At 38.6% G+C, this 16949-nt stretch overlaps 1 protein-coding gene across 1 annotated transcript in view; it reads left to right on the top strand.

Moving 5' to 3' along the window:
- Positions 1 to 1113: 1113 nt before the first annotated feature.
- The window catches only part of LOC124277558 (tryptophan 2,3-dioxygenase-like), a 55556-nt gene continuing 39720 nt past the window's right edge, over positions 1114 to 16949 (top strand). The window contains exon 1 of the mRNA XM_046713273.1: positions 1114 to 1179. The gene's annotated coding sequence lies outside the window, so the exon portion shown is untranslated. The remainder of the gene's footprint in view (positions 1180 to 16949) is intronic.

Here is a 16949-nt window from a genome sequence, read left to right as displayed (position 1 = left end):
CGATAGATGTCATAGGGCCGTGCTGTTGGACAAACGACAACGTGGACAACAAACTGATTTTAACACGACACTTGACATGAACGGATGAAGTCTTGAGATGCTGAGGAGGACTGTATCCTCACTCGAAGTCTACCTGAACGCTGACTGTCAATGGTTTGCCGTTTACACTGACTGAGTTTAGTTTTACGCCGCTTTTAGCAATATTCCAGCAATATCGGCGGGGACCTGAACGCCGACAGTCCTTTACCTAAATGGTTTGCCAATGTTTACATGTTAATAGGCCTCATTGACATGCCAACATTCCGCAAACCAGTAGCTGTCAATTAGTGAGGCCTCATAGTACCTGTCAACAACCAAATCACTTGACGTATCGAGCTGTAAGAACTAGAACTTGATAATCACGGGTACACGTAATGCACGCGATGCTCGCCTTTGATCGCAGCACGTGCATATATGAAGTTATGCAATCAATGGATGGTGCGCCCCACGGGCCAAAATAATCATACAACAAAGTTAATGATGATATGAATACGAATGGCTGTACGGAAATAAAAAAATCATAGGCGTTGCGATACTTTTGTCGATGTGTATATTAAATTGTTCTTTATAGTTTTGGTCAAGTTCAGTAGTTTAACTTTATATAACGTCCTTTTGTAACCGCGGAATATTATCAATTGGTTTTCGTTAGGTCCTTGTGGAGTGGATTCTGACATCAGCTTCTGATATCTGAGTTGATATGTATTCGGCTTCCGTAGACTGAAAGTGAAAGAAAGTGATACATGGTATTTGAGACTGATTGAGGAAAGCATCCTCAAGAATGAAACTCTGTAATTCTACTGCCCTAAACAATGCTCGTCTAGATTTCTTGTTCATCACACTGGGTCTCTTTTTCAATTTAGCAGCTTGTTTCAATCAAAATTAATAATATACATGAGCTAAGAGAAAGTCTAAGTAAACTCAGGACTGTCGCACTAACGAAACAATAATAACGAGTGGCTTTAGCTCTACAGACACCAGTATATCACGGTTTGTGTTTCACTGTTGAAGCAACGGCACCTCTAAAATGAATGCTTTTGACACATGTGACAGTGATCACGTGCTCTAAGTTGACAGGTGCCCTACAGATAGGTGAATCCTCGGGCTGGTTGTCAAAAGGTCGGACTGTGGAAGCACTGTATGGTAAGTAGCCGGCGCCTTTAAGGTAGGATAACTGATTAGTTCTTCCAGCATCGTTTAATCAACTATTTCTATAAATTTAGATATTAACAACGTTTCAGTTATATGTATGTTGTGTTGGGACAATGTAATATCTATGTATGTAGTTCAAACATACAATAAATCTGGAGCTAGAAATGCATGACATTTTCAAAACCAAAACACAAATCCCTGACACGAGCTGTCGTAATTCTGTTTATTGTGGCGTGCAAAACATGAGTAGTTCGCTACCATCATGGCATGTTGCTCAGTTTGCGTTCACACGCTCTTCCATATTCATCAAACCAGTTAGTTATTCTGCTCTATAATTGCACACCTGGATAACGCTGACAGGTAGCTGGGGAGATTTACATGCATGAATACTAATATTTTATGACCATCGGAACGGTTAGCAGAAAGGGCTTAATAGCGACAGACCTTGTTCCGTTGATAATATAGGTAATTAATGCATGAAGTATTCAAAGAATGTCGCCCATTTGGTCCATTAATATAGATCATTTACAAAAAAACGAAAACAGAAAGGGGCCGAGAATACATCCCAGGCGAACGCCAATGTTTCTTCTTAATGTCAAAGATATTCAGAGGCATTGCTCCGAAAATATACTTGTATATTCTGATACATACTGAAAAACAATTTTTACCTGTCTCTGAAACAGGTCTTTTCACACGGTCAAATGGCTTTTTAAATCCACAAAAAAGCACACCTCTTTAATGAAAGATATATCAAATTTTGTTTTACATAATGTAGACATGTTGCCTGTGATTTTATAAGCTATTCTAAAACCAGCATGTGATTCGTTTTATAAGAATATGCCCACAAACAAATCGCTCCTTGAAGGGAGAAGCAAATACCGCACTAATGACGCTAAAAGAAGTGACTGTATTTTTAAACATCAACTATTGGTTACAGAACGTAGTATTGCCTTTAACGAACACGAAGAAGCCTCTCGATTGGATACTAACGTGTTTTGGCCATCAGAACACTATATAGATAGGAGAAAGGGCTTGGTAGTGACAGGCCTTGTTCATGTAGATCATTTACAAAGAACGAAACATTAATATAGATAATTTACAAAGAACGAAACATTAATATAGATCATTTACAAAGAACGAAACATTAATATAGATCATTTACAAAGAACGAAACATTAATATAGATCATTTACAAAGAACGAAACATTAATATAGATCATTTACAAAGAACGAAACATTAATATAGATCATTTACAAAGAACGAAACATTAATATAGATCATTTACAAAGAACGAAACGGAAAAGGGCTGAGAGTACATCCCTGGCGAACGCCAATGTTTCTATTTAATGTTTCAGATATTCAGAGGCATTGTTCTGAAAACATACTTTCATATTTTAAACATACTGAACAACAATTTTCCAATTTTACCACTATGTCTTTGAAACAGAAGGTCTCTTCACAGGGTAAAGGGGGTTTTTAAAACCCACAAATAGAGCGTACAACTTTCCCCCTTTACTGAAAGATATATTACATTTTCTTTTACAGAATGTAGAAATGTTGCCTTGATCTAATAATCAGCATGTGATTCGCTTTATAAGAATCTGCCAAGAAAACAAATCTCTCCTTGAAGGGAGAAGCAAAAGCCTTACTATATACTCTAAAAAGAATGATTCCTTTGTATTTTAACATGAAATATTGGTTACAGAACGTAGTATAGCCTTAAATGAACACGAAGAAGACTTTCAATTGGAACATTGTTTGTTCATGAAATATTTCAGATATATTATTCAGCATATCCAATACATGGGCAGCTCATATATTACAAATAACGACATGCTAACACTGCGTTTGCATTCATCATGTTGGAATATAATTGAAGTTCATATGAACATTCACCCGTGAAGATCCGGGTTAGAATTGATCTTCAGTATTCCATGCTTGAGGCGAATAACGGAATCGGGTGGTCAGGTTCACTGACTTGGTTAACACATGTCATCGTACCCAATTGCGTAGACCGATGCTCATGCTGTTGATCACTGGATTGTCTGGTCCAGACTCGATTATTTACAGACTCCCGCCATATAGCCAGTATGATATCAGCGATGATGTTTCTGGTATTCGGGTATTCACGAGTATCCACATGTCAAGGAGCGATGGATTAGCCTAGTGGTTAAAATGTTCTCTGGTGAACATCCTGATTAGAGCTGTTCTTCAGTAACACATGATTGTCGTAAGAGGTGACTAATGGGATTGGGTTGTAAGGTTCCCTGACTTGACCGATGCAATGCCGTTGAATACCAATTGCGTAGATAGATGCTCATGATGTTAACCCCTGGGTTGTCTGGTCCAAACACGATTGTTTACAAACCGCTGCTTTATAGCTGGGTTGTTGCTGAGTGTGTCGTTAAACAACAACAACAACAACAAATATTTTTAAAAACCCAGGAAACTCGACAAGGAATTAGGCGCCTCGGTCCACTGGGCTACCCATGCAGTTGATTGATGAACACACACACACATACGTTTACTACTGAAACTACACATTTTGAGCTACAATCCTCGATATGTGAAACAATGAACTGTCCTTGTCGTTATTTGAGCATGATAGGAAGACTAATAATGTTTTACACTTGAGTAGTTTTACCTTACGTAAGTTGATATATTCGGTCATTTCAGCACGGTCGCGTACCGATCCGTCGAATTTCTGTGTATTCCCATACCTGATTTCAATGTGGTAAAATGCATTCGACGGATGTGATCTGTGATCTTAGCTATTAATTAGTTATCAAAACATTGGATCATACCAAGATAGAGACGCAAAGGGTGTTGGATGGTTTGACTCTCTTTATTTTTGCACTTTTGTACTTATCTTTGCCTACTCATATGGGCAGAATATTTATTTTTTGTGTTTCTCATCGACCGACCGACCCTAATTATATTGCCGACCAAAAATAAAAAAACTTTTTTTTTATTTCAACACCGCCGACTCGAACCTAGAACGTACCGACTCGTCATATAAAATGTTACCACGCAAAAAAAAGTTATGACCCTTGACAACAGACCGACAATGATGTCTGCTACTCGCATAGCAAACGAAAACGATAGCAAGAGTTATAATTTAATACACAAGCGTAATGTTACGTTACGTAATTTGTGTTCTGTTATTTGAGCACGATAGCAGAGTTACAATTTAATACACAAGAGTAATGTTACGTAATTTGTGTTCTGTTATTTGAGCACGATAGCAGAGTTACAATTTAATACACAAGCGTAATGTTACGTTACGTAATTTGTGTTCTTTTATTTGAGGGGGCGGTGGGGTAGTCTAGTGGTTAAAGCGTTGGCTCGTCACGCCGAAGACCCGGGTTCGAATCCCCGCATGGGTACAATGAGTGAAGCCCATTTCTGGTGTCCCCCGCCGTGATATTGCTGGAATATTGCTAAAAGCGGCGTGAAACCAAACTCAGTCAGTCAGTCAGTCTGTTATTTGAGCACGATAGCAGAGTTACAATTTAATACACAAGAGTAATGTTACGTTACGTAATTTGTGTTCTGTTATTTGAGCATGACCAAGAGACACTAGGCAATATGACACTAGAGTAATTTTACCAAATGAGTCATTGTTAACCGTTTTATATTCTAAATGGAAGAGCCTGTGTTTGTTTAGAATAAGCACAGGTTGAAGAAAATTCTGATTCTTCTACTGACATACGCTCATGTAATACAAAGCTGCACTGTGCACTGATGGAATGATTACCTTTTTACCTGCTTCTTGTCGATTTCCAAATTACAATAACAGCAACCGAGACATCTGTACGTAAAGGCATTTGGTATGGCACCAGCAAACAAGTGTATACAGAAATGGTACACAATGTACAGTTGTATTATGGAATTAACCCGGTTTACAAATCAATTTTAATTATTGAAAGGTAACTTTAATAGTAGACTACAAATTTACTGGGAATACAAGTGCCAGTTTAGAATAAAACAGCGCTTGTAATAGCCAAAATCAGTGATGATATATTTCCCGTAGAAGTATCAGTCCTCCAGCTTCCAATATACCTCTAGTTTAGATAATAATAGTCCATTTATTATGAACTCAAGGTTCAAATTCGGACTACCAGAGGCAGTTTTTGAACACAACTCACATGCCTAAGGTGACCACATGTGGTTCATTGTGGGGCAGGGCTGAAGTCCTAGAAACTCTCAGGAGTCAAGCTGCCAAACATTCAAGGACTCGCCGCGCCCAACGTTGCTTAACTTCACAGATTGTGACCTCAGCTGTACGCACAGGACCACACACCGCCACACCGCCATGATGTTCGGGAGCAGGACAAAAGCCGCCCGGACAAAAGCCACCCGGACAAATGCCACCTAGGACAAATGCCACCTAGGACAAATGCCACCTAGGACAAATGCCACCCGGACAAATGCAACCTAGGACAAAAGCAACCTCGGACAAATGCCACCCAGTTATTTTACCATTACTGAGAGGACAATTACCACCCTTCTTGGCTTTAATGTTGATTTTGTTGTAAAATTATGTGGACTTTGATGAATAATTTGGTTTCTTATATAAAAATATTCACTTTGAAAAATGTCGATTTTGATGTAAAGTTATGTAGACTTCGATGAATCATTTGGTTTCTTAAAAAAATATTCACTTTGGTAAAAAAGTTGATTTTGATGTAAAATTGTGATTTCATAGTAATGTTGACTTTTTAAAAATGTTAATGTAAATGGATTTAAAACATGACTTGACCTTGAATTTGGTGAGAAGCCTGTTATAATAGCATTCTTTTGAAAGTAAGGCTAACTAAACACATGGGGAGATAAATAGAATAAATCCTTTGGTTAACAAAACTACTTAGCCTGTCGGAGTAGTATTAAGAGGAGATGTTATGATAAGATGTAAGCAAGGAGGATTAATTTTAACGAATGTATGTAAATAACATTTACAGAAGAATACTATACCACCAAAATAAAATAATCAAATACATTTTATCTGGGTCCCGTCACATATCGGAGTCCATGGCAACGAAATGGCAGACCAAACTGCCAAACTTGGATTCCACTCAAAAAACAAAATAAAAATACCTTACTCCAAAACAGACCTAACAAATAAAGTTAACAGTATCATAATAAATAAATTCAATTATAGCTGGCAAATAATAGGAAAACATTATCCACTACCAAATTCAACAAACACTAAATACAAAATGTAAAAATTATCACCAAACACGCCGAATTGATGTTGCCATAACCAGACAAATCTCAAATTCATTCAAAAGAGTTCTCTCTTTTTATCAACTTCATTTTTGTAACCTTTCATATGTTTATCACTATTCACATAATAAATATGTTTTCATTAACATGGGTTGGTTAAAAAAAATACAATAATAATAACAATAACCATTCCCTACACTACATCTATATTAAATTACAAATCTCTATTACTCTTTGCCTATTTTATATTTTAACCTTTTTAATTCTGCCTCCAATTCAAATTTCCCTAAATACTCAGATGTTTTTTTTGTTGGTTGTTTGTTGTTGTTTTTTGGGTTCCCCCTCATTTCTTAATAAGGGGTGTACCTCCCCGTCGCCCAAATACCTTTGTTGTGCGTGCGACGTTAAATAAAGCAAATAACTAACTCACTGTCCATTTCACTTCCAATATAGACAGAATATGTTTGATCGCAGAAAGGAGTATGAAAGCAATATTAATAAAAGTGTGAATGAAAAATGAAAAAGAGGAGAATGAAAGCAATAATTAAAGTGTGTAAATGAAAATGAATTATCATGCAAATACATCTGGGAAACATGATATTGTGTTGGTGGTTTTTATTTATATTTGGGTGGCATTTGTCCTAGGTGGCATTTGTCTGGGTGGCATTTGTCCTAGGTGGTTTTTGTCCTAGGTGGCTTTTGTCCGGGTGGCTTTTGTCCGGATGGCATTTGTCCGGGTGGTTTTTGTCCGGATGGCATTTGTCCTAGACTCATGATCTTCACATGTACGGTGGTCTTGATGTAATGTGAGATGATGAAATGACGTCCCTGGCCCCTAAAATGTATGAAAAAGTTTCAAGGAAGTTCTATATTGAGTGTTCTATGAGATTCTAGAAGCTTCGCAGTCGTGATATAGTAACAGACAGGCCACTGCCCTGTGCTGATTCTTGGGGAAGATACAATGTAATACAATGTTTTACACCGCCATGTAACATCACAACACTTCAGGTGGGAATGTTCTAATAAAAACAAAAGGGTCATTTCTACTCCTCCATAAAAAACAGGTGTGGTAAGATATTTGCATAAACCACATGTGCATTATCTGACCGACATAATTCGGAGGCTTATCTTGAAACACTTGTTGTTTAAACTTCTCGACAAAAACAAGATAAGGTTTTGACCCAGGGCGTGATGAGAAATGTGTAACACAAGTATGCTTGGTCAGCCGTGCCACACCTACGATAACCCACGGAAATGGGTCAGTCTGAGAATAATATATGTTATTTTGAATGAGACAGTAGATTTGCTTGTGACGCTAGTATAAGGGGTATATGTCCATAATGAGCTGTATTATCTATCAATAAGATCGTGTACCGTCTTACTCATGGTTCTTTTCAAAATATTATTTACGCTTTGGTAACATATTATCATGCGTTGACCAGATGCCAGTGATCCAATTATTTCTTGTTCTGAATCTGTTTGTCATCGAACCTAACTATCTGATCCATCCAGTCCTCTCTTTCGTGAATGCAGGAAACGAAACATTAAATTAAAAACTATATTTTTAAAAAAATCATTTTTTTAATTAAGGAACTGTTTTAGTTAAAAAACTTACGAGGTGTCCAGTGCACATGATATACTTTTCGATAACATGACGATATTAGTGGAGTTTCGGTTAAGAATTGACATCAACCAACCCATGCTTTCCGTAAGAGGGGACTTTGCTTGCCGTAAAAGGCTTGTCGTAATTGGGCGGTGGGGTAGCCTAGTGGTCAAAGCGATCGCTCTTCACGCTGAAGACCCGAGTTCGATTCCCATCATGGGTACATTGGGTGAAGCCCACGGGAGAGTCGGGTGCTAGGGTGGTCAAGCTCCCTGATCCGGTTGATGTATATTACCGAATCCCATCTGCGTGAATCGGTGATCATGTATATTACCGTATCCCATCTGCGTGAATCGGTGATCATGTATATTACCGTATCCCATCTGCCTGAATCGGTGATCATGTATATTACCGTATCCCATCTGCGTGAATCGGTGATCATGTATATAACCGTATCCCATCTGCGTGAATAGGTGATCATGTTGTCAATCAATTGCTTGCCAATTGTCAACATTATATAACTGGGCTAGGAAATTTAGGGACTATGATGGGCCATTGCGCAGAATCATGTTTATAAAAAGACGCGACAAAGTGCATATATATATTCCGGTGTTACTACTGTGTGAATGGAGTCTTCAACAGCGAAGTCGTTAACGTCACAAAAGGTACTCGGTGATGTCGGTGATGTCGCTGTGCTCCATATTTCCAGCATTTTGAAAACTGTGCTTACTTCGTGACACAAGTACCTAAACTTATCGTTCCAAAGCACTACTTTTCTGCAATGACGTCACCACAACATGACAACACGGCCGTAGGACAGGCGTCAAATTCCCTCGACACCGTTTCGACGAAATCTCAGAGCAGTTTGCCATGCATTCTTTTCTTCTGCCACGCAAATATTGCAATATGAGTTTTTGACCTTCACATGACAAAATAAACTTTCGAAACATCAAGACGCCATGAATTATTCATTTGAATGATTAAATGCTAAAAATCATACGAAGAAATTCACTTGATAGTCCCTTCACGGTATCTTCCCATAAGATAGACCGCTTAAAACAACACATTTTATGGTTGGTTGCATAAGGTTTAACTAAGCTGTACCCTTGATGATAATGGTATGTGCCAAGATAAAAAATTATTAATTAACTAGGTAGGGAACATGGTTACAGGGAGAGTTGAGTCTTTGTGATTTTTGCTACAGAAACTGTATGATTTGTGCTAGTCATTGTGATTTGTCATTGCAATGATATGTGATATAAGATAAATGGTAATTATAGCTTTAGTCTATGGTATTAAAGACTATAATTTTCCCAATGAACACATAATATCATCTTGCAACTATATAATTTACTTGAATAAATCTAGCAAGAGCATAGATATAATTTTTTTCATAATTTGCAATGAAAGTAATTTTTATGATAAAAATGAGTAAACCATCAAGATGAACAACCCTCGAAGAAAATATTCACAACGAATTATGTCATATGTATCAATAACGGAAAATTCCTATCATTTTGTGTTTATTCAGGTTAAGGCAGTAAGTTGTGTTGTTTATACACATTTACTTGGCCAATAAATGGTGTCCAACACGTAATTTCAAATCGCCCACATGAACAAGTCACAAGTGAAGATGATTTCTTTAATATCTCAAATGTGTGCGTCATGTCCAGTTCTCCAGTTTTCACATTCTTAAAGGATGTCTATATAACGTTTTTAATGAGTACCTGCAACTGATTGCAAGTCACAATATCATCACCTGTCGACATGGAACACATACAATAGATAGTACAAAGCCCCAATCACAATACTTAACTCACATAGTCTGTACAAAACAATTATTTTCTGAAGAAGACAATAATGGGAGGAAAACACAATCAGATCAATTTATTATAAAAAGTATGAAAGTCAGCAATTCATGACTTTACAGGATTATCACGGGTTTTCAGAGTAATTTAACTATATAAGTAAAGTGCTTGAGAACATTTATAATTTCTCTAACAACTGACTACTTCTCAGTATTCACTAGTAAACTAGGAGAGATAGGAGTGTGTTGTTGCTATACTCTGTAGTGACTGTGTCAGCTCATTAATTAAATAGGGGTGGACAGCATGGCTCAGCTAGTTAGTGTACTCATTGAGTCTGTCTTATGGGAGGTCTGTCTTTTGGGAAGTCTATCTTTTGGGAGTGAACCTCCTTCACACGCCCATGCATTGTTGAATTCACATGACATAATATGATGACGTCACACTTTCCTTTGATTACGTCACATTTTGGTCAAACATGGCTTGGTTTACTTAAATAACCGTATTACTTTAATACACAGTCAGGGTCCCGACCCGCAAAGCATCGTAGCGCTACGACATTCGTAAGCCTATGATAAACTATAGAGTTACGACATGTAGTAAGTGAAATCCGCATATTGAGCGATTACTGAATATTGTTAAGCGCATTTCCGTCAAAAGCGACAAAACATTTTAAGGATAAACAATTCAAATACTTTGACGCCAAATGTTCATATTCTGGTCGTACCATGGAAGGACCTGTGAAGCGAAACCACAGGCATGGCGATGACCGTAGTAAGAGGACGAAGCCACCATCATCATCATTATCCTTATTCAAAACTGTAAAGAACACGAACTTACAATCCTTAACTCCGTTATTTACAACCGCGTGTGTCCAATCCTAAAACAATAGCGACTGCCATCAATCATGTCTCGTTGCCAAGGTGTCACTCACGAACGGATGAGATGTGAACATGGAAACAGACTGAATGGTTACTTTATTGGTTTAGCTGTCCATTGATGTTGGTCTCATCAATTCAATAACAATAGTAAGGTGATCAACTTAGTCTTATCAAGTATTGCGTAAAGTTCAGATGAATAACGTTATTGTAGAACATTTGCCCAATAGAACACAGTTTAATTCCAGTGCTCAGTGCTTTGTAATAAAACCAGGCGTAGAGCGTTAGTTGGCAGTAACGCAGCATTGACAGTAACACCTGCAGCAGGTATCGGTCAACACTTGCCGTCTTTCTTTTTATTTTCAGGTAAGACACTGCAGTTATTATACCTTTATATTTGAAACATTTATCAGAAAATACACATAAAATGGATCTTATTCAATCAGTGTTCTCTTTCTGAATACATTTATCATTAATCATATTGTCTGTGCTTTTGGGATGATGTAATATGCATAACTGAAGGTTTTAATAACAAAGGGTGGTGTAATATGATTTTCCACCGATACAAACAATAACACGGGGTACATCAGATGATGTACCATGTGGGGAACTGAATGATTTACCAACTAGGCAATCCAACCGCATCTCCAAGAGTGGAAGAATTATGAATGTGTGAAGATATTTTCATTTATTTTGATCGAAATTTATGACGTATTTTTGGGTAATGCAAAGACACCGTTACTTTTTGTGTCATCTATACCACAAAGATTGAAGTCGAAAACCTCAAATGATATGTACTGAAAACCCAATGAATCTGGACAGTACCATTGAAAATAGTCGCATTAACAAAGTTTGGTCTTTTAAGAGATTTATAGAAAATATAGTCTGCTTAATTTTAACGGTCGGTTATGAAACTTTATTTATATTACAGTACAAATATATATCTTACTTGTACATGAAAAGGTGAGTTATGTCCTTGTTTCACCCTTCGTCCGTTTATCCTAGTTATCAGTTAAACATCGTTGACATTCGCATCAATATGCCGCTGGCTGAACATGAGCCCGTCCGTTTTACCTCGAGGAACGTGATGTAGGCAGTAAATCATTGCCACAATAACAGAGAAATGCACGAAAGTGAGACCTCATTTAGAATACCTCGTACACTGTTGAATTGCGGGGTCATCGTATCACAACCTTCTTTGTTACTGGGTCATGTGTTTCAGGTTTAAATTCAAATGTGCATTGTGTAAATGCCGTAGATCCATGTAAATGAAGTGCACAATTGTGACCCAGTGGATCGCATTTAACAGTACAAATGGTTCAGTTATATACATTTCTACCCTTGAAGGAATACTTGCAATACCTCAGATGTGGTAACAAGGAGTTTGATGACCTGGAAACACTTGATGTGGGGTATATAAGATGTAGTGGTATATGTTGCTTAGAAATATTTTAGATACAGTTGCAAAACGAAATATTCTTTTAATCAAAACAATAAGCCTTAACATTTTTTTTAAATTATACGGCTAGAAAAACATTACACAATGTGGTGTGTTCTGTTTGGAAATTAGATATGTTTTAAGATACAACTGCAAAACGACATATTTTATTAATTATACCATCAGAACTCAAAGCCAACATCTGTGAATCCACTTTTAAAAGCCTCCTCAAGGCCGTTTCAGAACCGTTTCTGTTCAGAAAAATGTCATTCTCAAGGCAGACAACCAGGCTTTATTTAGATTTTGGGATAATATCAAAGCCCCCAGACCAAGGGCGAAATGATTTTGTTATTATTTGGAAAACTATATATATGCACTGTTAATACTAAACACCACTGATAACGGATTATAGTTTAGAATCAAAACATACTGAGAATCCAATGAGGGTTTTGTGTAATCAGGTGACTAGCATGTGATTGTTGAGTTGTTTCGAAATTTCTGGTCGGAAGTCTCGAAGTTCGGATAACTCGAGATTTTTTATTGGTCCCATGAATATCGAGACAACGGTGCTCGACTGTCTTCATTGACGTCAGTGTCGTGCTCAATGTTTTGAAACTTCTGTGTTCGGTGTCGGTATATGATCGCAGTATTGCTAGAAGTGTGGTGACATATTGGACGCTGTATGATACTACCTCACCAAAACGTCCTACAATCATGGTTCTTTGCCTCCAACGTTTCATTAACAATTTCATTTCAAGGACTCAGTGGAACATCTTTTTGGTTAATGGATCAAGGTCTTGCTTGTCGTAATAGGCAGTTAAGTTGGATTGGTGGTCAGTCTCAATGTCTCCGTTGAATGTACTCAACTGTACCCGTGAAGGTCCGGGTTAAAATGAACCTTCAGTAACCAATGCTTGTCGTAAGAGGCAACTAACGGGATCGGGTGGTCAGGCTTGCTGGCTTGGTTGACACATGCCATCGGATCCCAATTGCGCAGATCGATGCTCATGCTGTTGATCACTGGATTGTCTGGTCCAGACTCGATTATTTCCAGACCGCCGTCATATAGCTGGAATATTACTGAGTGCGGCGTAAAACTTAACTCACTCACTTGTATTCAAATAGTAGGTGCTCAGTATGTCAACCACTAGTCTGTCTGTACTGGGGTCGATTATTTATATGCCATCGTCATTTAACGTGAGTATTGAAAGTTGTGAGGTAAATATACCTCGACTGGGGTCATCAATAATGAGTTTGATACACAGTGTCCAGATTCGGTGTGCTGTTCGTAAGAGACAACATACATGGACAGGGTACTTGACGTGGGTAGATGGTCTGATTGCGTGTTATCGTGTCCGGACTGATGTTTTGTCACAATGTCAATCACTAGATTGTCTTGTCCAGATTGTATTATTTACAAACAGCCATATAGTTCGACTATTGTGTAGATCGAACTCATGACGTTGATCACTGGGTTGTCTGGTCCAGACTCGTTTATTTACAAACCGCCGCCATATAGCTGGAATATTGCTGAGTGCGGCGTAAAACTAAACTCACCCACTCGGCTATTGTTGTGTTCGACGTAACACGATCACGATTAACCTCAAGAAACAACAAGCCAATTGTACCCTCATTGTCGATGCATATCCGAGTGTTTTGACATGACCAGCAAATATACCACCGCCACTATCCTGTTTAAAAATATGTCACGAGAACCAGTTAACATTGTAAAGCTTGGGATATAAAGGGATTGAATACCGATATATTCGGTGCTTAAGAACAAGTACATTGTGTTTGGATGTAGGTATGCATGTGCCACAGAACAGAACAGAATATTTATTACTTTCAGGCCACAATCCGTGGCATATTACGTTCCATGTACAGTTTTATTAAAAAAACACATGCATGGTGGTAGGACAGTTTGCTATATTTATGTACATACTAACTCAAAAACTTTATAGACAGTATATAATGGAGTATTTGCTTATCTAGAGGACTTGTGGCTTTGCATGAGGAGAGAGCAGAGTTTATTTGTCGACTTGATCGAGTGAATAGTGGGTGAGTTGGGTTTTATCCCGCCTTAAATAATATTCCGGCAATATATGGGTGGGGCACACCATAGTTACGATTCTCATATTGTGGTATGATCACACCCACATAGGGAGTCGAACCCGAGGCTTCTGAGTGACAAGCAAACGCGTTTACCACAGGGCCTCCCCTGTTCAGCCATGACAAGACAAGTAGGTAAATATATTACTGACGGATGCCAAAGATGAACAGAGGATGAGAAGGAGAGAGATGCGGTGCAAGCGGTGTTCGTGCTAGTTGCCAATGGATCACTGAGTTTAGTTTTACGCCGCTTTTAGCAAAATTCAAGGTGGGGGACGCCAGAAATGGGCTTCAAAGATTGTTTCCATGTGGGGAATCGAACCCGGACCTTCGGCGTGACGAGCGAAAGTTTTAACCACTAGGCTACCCCACCGCCCCTATTCGACAAGATACCACGTCATCTCGACACATGCGTTCTTGCCCATGAAAAAAGGTTCCATCCTTTGTAGGATGCATATACAAAGCCTCATTATCATTAGATCTTTAACTCCGACTCGATAACTGCCAGCGAGAAGACCTGGTTGTTTTCAGACAAACAGAAGTTCATGCTCTTCCAGCAGTTAAAATTCTTTCAAACATCTGGACATATGCAGGTGTATTGTTCTCTCTGTTGTCGGTGTCTAGTAAATCACATGTGATGTATACCACATCCCTCGCTGTCTCGCAGACAATAATTCAAGCCCAAATGTGGCCGGTGATGAAGTGCTCTACACGAGCAATATGTTTCAGCTTGAAAAGAAAGAATGAGTGGGATGAGTAAGCATAGCTCACTTCGGCCTCTTCAGGAGTGTAGTCTTGTATATCGCAACCTGTTATGCAATCCCTAGGAAAAGACTGCAAGCTGGATGTGATGTGGTTTTGAATCTTACAGTCATGGGCCTATATTTTCGAAGCTCTCTTAGCGCTAAGATAGTCGTAAGTTAATGTTAATGTATGGCACTTACGACTATCTTAGCGCAAAGAGAGCTTCGAAAATCTAGACCCAGGGCCTACATTTTCCTAGAATATATCCTTACTCCTTTATCACCCGATGAACGTTCTGGAGTATATCCTTACTCCTTCATCACCCGATGAACGTTCTGGAGTATATCCTTACTCCTTCATCACCCGATGAACGTTCTGGAGTATATCCTTACTCCTTCATCACCCGATGAACGTTCTGGAGTATATCCTTACTCCTTCATCACCTGATGAACGTTCTGGAGTATATCCTTACTCCTTCATCACCCGATGAACGTTCTGGAGTATATCCTTACTCCTTCATCGCCCGATGAACGTTTCGGAGTATATCCTTACTCCTTCATCACCCGATGAACGTTCTGGAGTATATCCTTACTCCTTCATCACCCGATGAACGTTCTGGAGTATATCCATACTCCTTTATCACCTGATGAACGTTTTGGAGTATATCCTTACTCCTTTATCACCTGATGAACGTTTTTGGAGTATATCCTTACTCCTTCATCACCTGATGAACGTTTCAGGGTATATCCTTACTACTTTATCACCTGATGAACGTTTCGGAGTATATCCTTACTCCTTCATCACCCGATGAACGTTCTGGAGTATATCCATACTCCTTCATCACCCGATGAACGTTCTGGAGTATATCCATACTCCTTTATCACCCGATGAACGTTTTGGAGTATATCCTTACTCCTTTATCACCTGATGAACGTTTTTGGAGTATATCCTTACTCCTTCATCACCTGATGAACGTTTCAGGGTATATCCTTACTACTTTATCACCTGATGAACGTTTTTGGAGTATATCCTTACTCCTTCATCACCTGATGAACGTTTCAGGGTATATCCTTACTCCTTTATCACCTGATGAACGTTTTTGGAGTATATCCTTACTCCTTCATCACCCGATGAACGTTTCAGGGTATATCCTTACTACTTTATCACCTGATGAACGTTTCTGAGTATATCCTTACTCCTTCATCACCCGATGAACGTTTTGGTGTATATCCTTACTATTTCATAGATAGATAGATGATAGAAGTCAGGGTATACACCGAAACGTTGTGCTCCTCATAATAAAGAAGTTGACATCCATAAAACTCTCTTCCTTATGATTTTTTTGTGTGCGGAATATTTCACATTCCTGAAGAACACAACTCATCGCCGTGGTAAAATACATCCCAGGTAAAATATCGCCTCTACTGATAGGGTGTTAGAGAGGCCTTGTGGTAAAATGTGTTCATTGTCAAAGGCTAGGGTTCGATTCCTATATGGGTATGACGTGCCAAGCCAATTTCTGGTATCCGTGTCGGATGGTTTAACATATTTCTCAGAGGGTAATTAAACCAAACTCACTAGCTGCAAGGTATGTAGACGTCACTGCATCTTAGCTCTTGTGTGTCATGTTCATTTGTCACTGTCGGTGTGTACGTTCAGATGTAGGTCGACCATGTCCTTAATAGATTGTCACTGATGTAGCGTCACAGTGAACACATGCGGGAAATACAAGGTTTCAGAGCTATTAGCCATGACCCTCGTGAAGATCCGGGTCGTTGGTCTTCAGCAACCTATGCTTGTCGTCGAGACTACTACCGTCCAGACACATGGGTCAATCTGAGAAAATGTCTGAATTTCTGTTCTTCTGGCCCCATTTGGGAACAAATAAAGCTATTTCATGAAAAATAAGTTTTTAGTAATAATAATACCTTTATAACACAATGTACTCAAAAATGGA

Source organism: Haliotis rubra, unplaced genomic scaffold (genome assembly GCF_003918875.1).
Source record: "Haliotis rubra isolate DU_JTF1 unplaced genomic scaffold, ASM391887v1 Scf223, whole genome shotgun sequence".
Classification (NCBI taxonomy): Eukaryota; Metazoa; Mollusca; class Gastropoda; order Lepetellida; family Haliotidae; genus Haliotis; species Haliotis rubra.
Note: the sequence above shows the minus strand (reverse complement) of the source record. Positions and strands in the feature narration are given on the sequence as shown.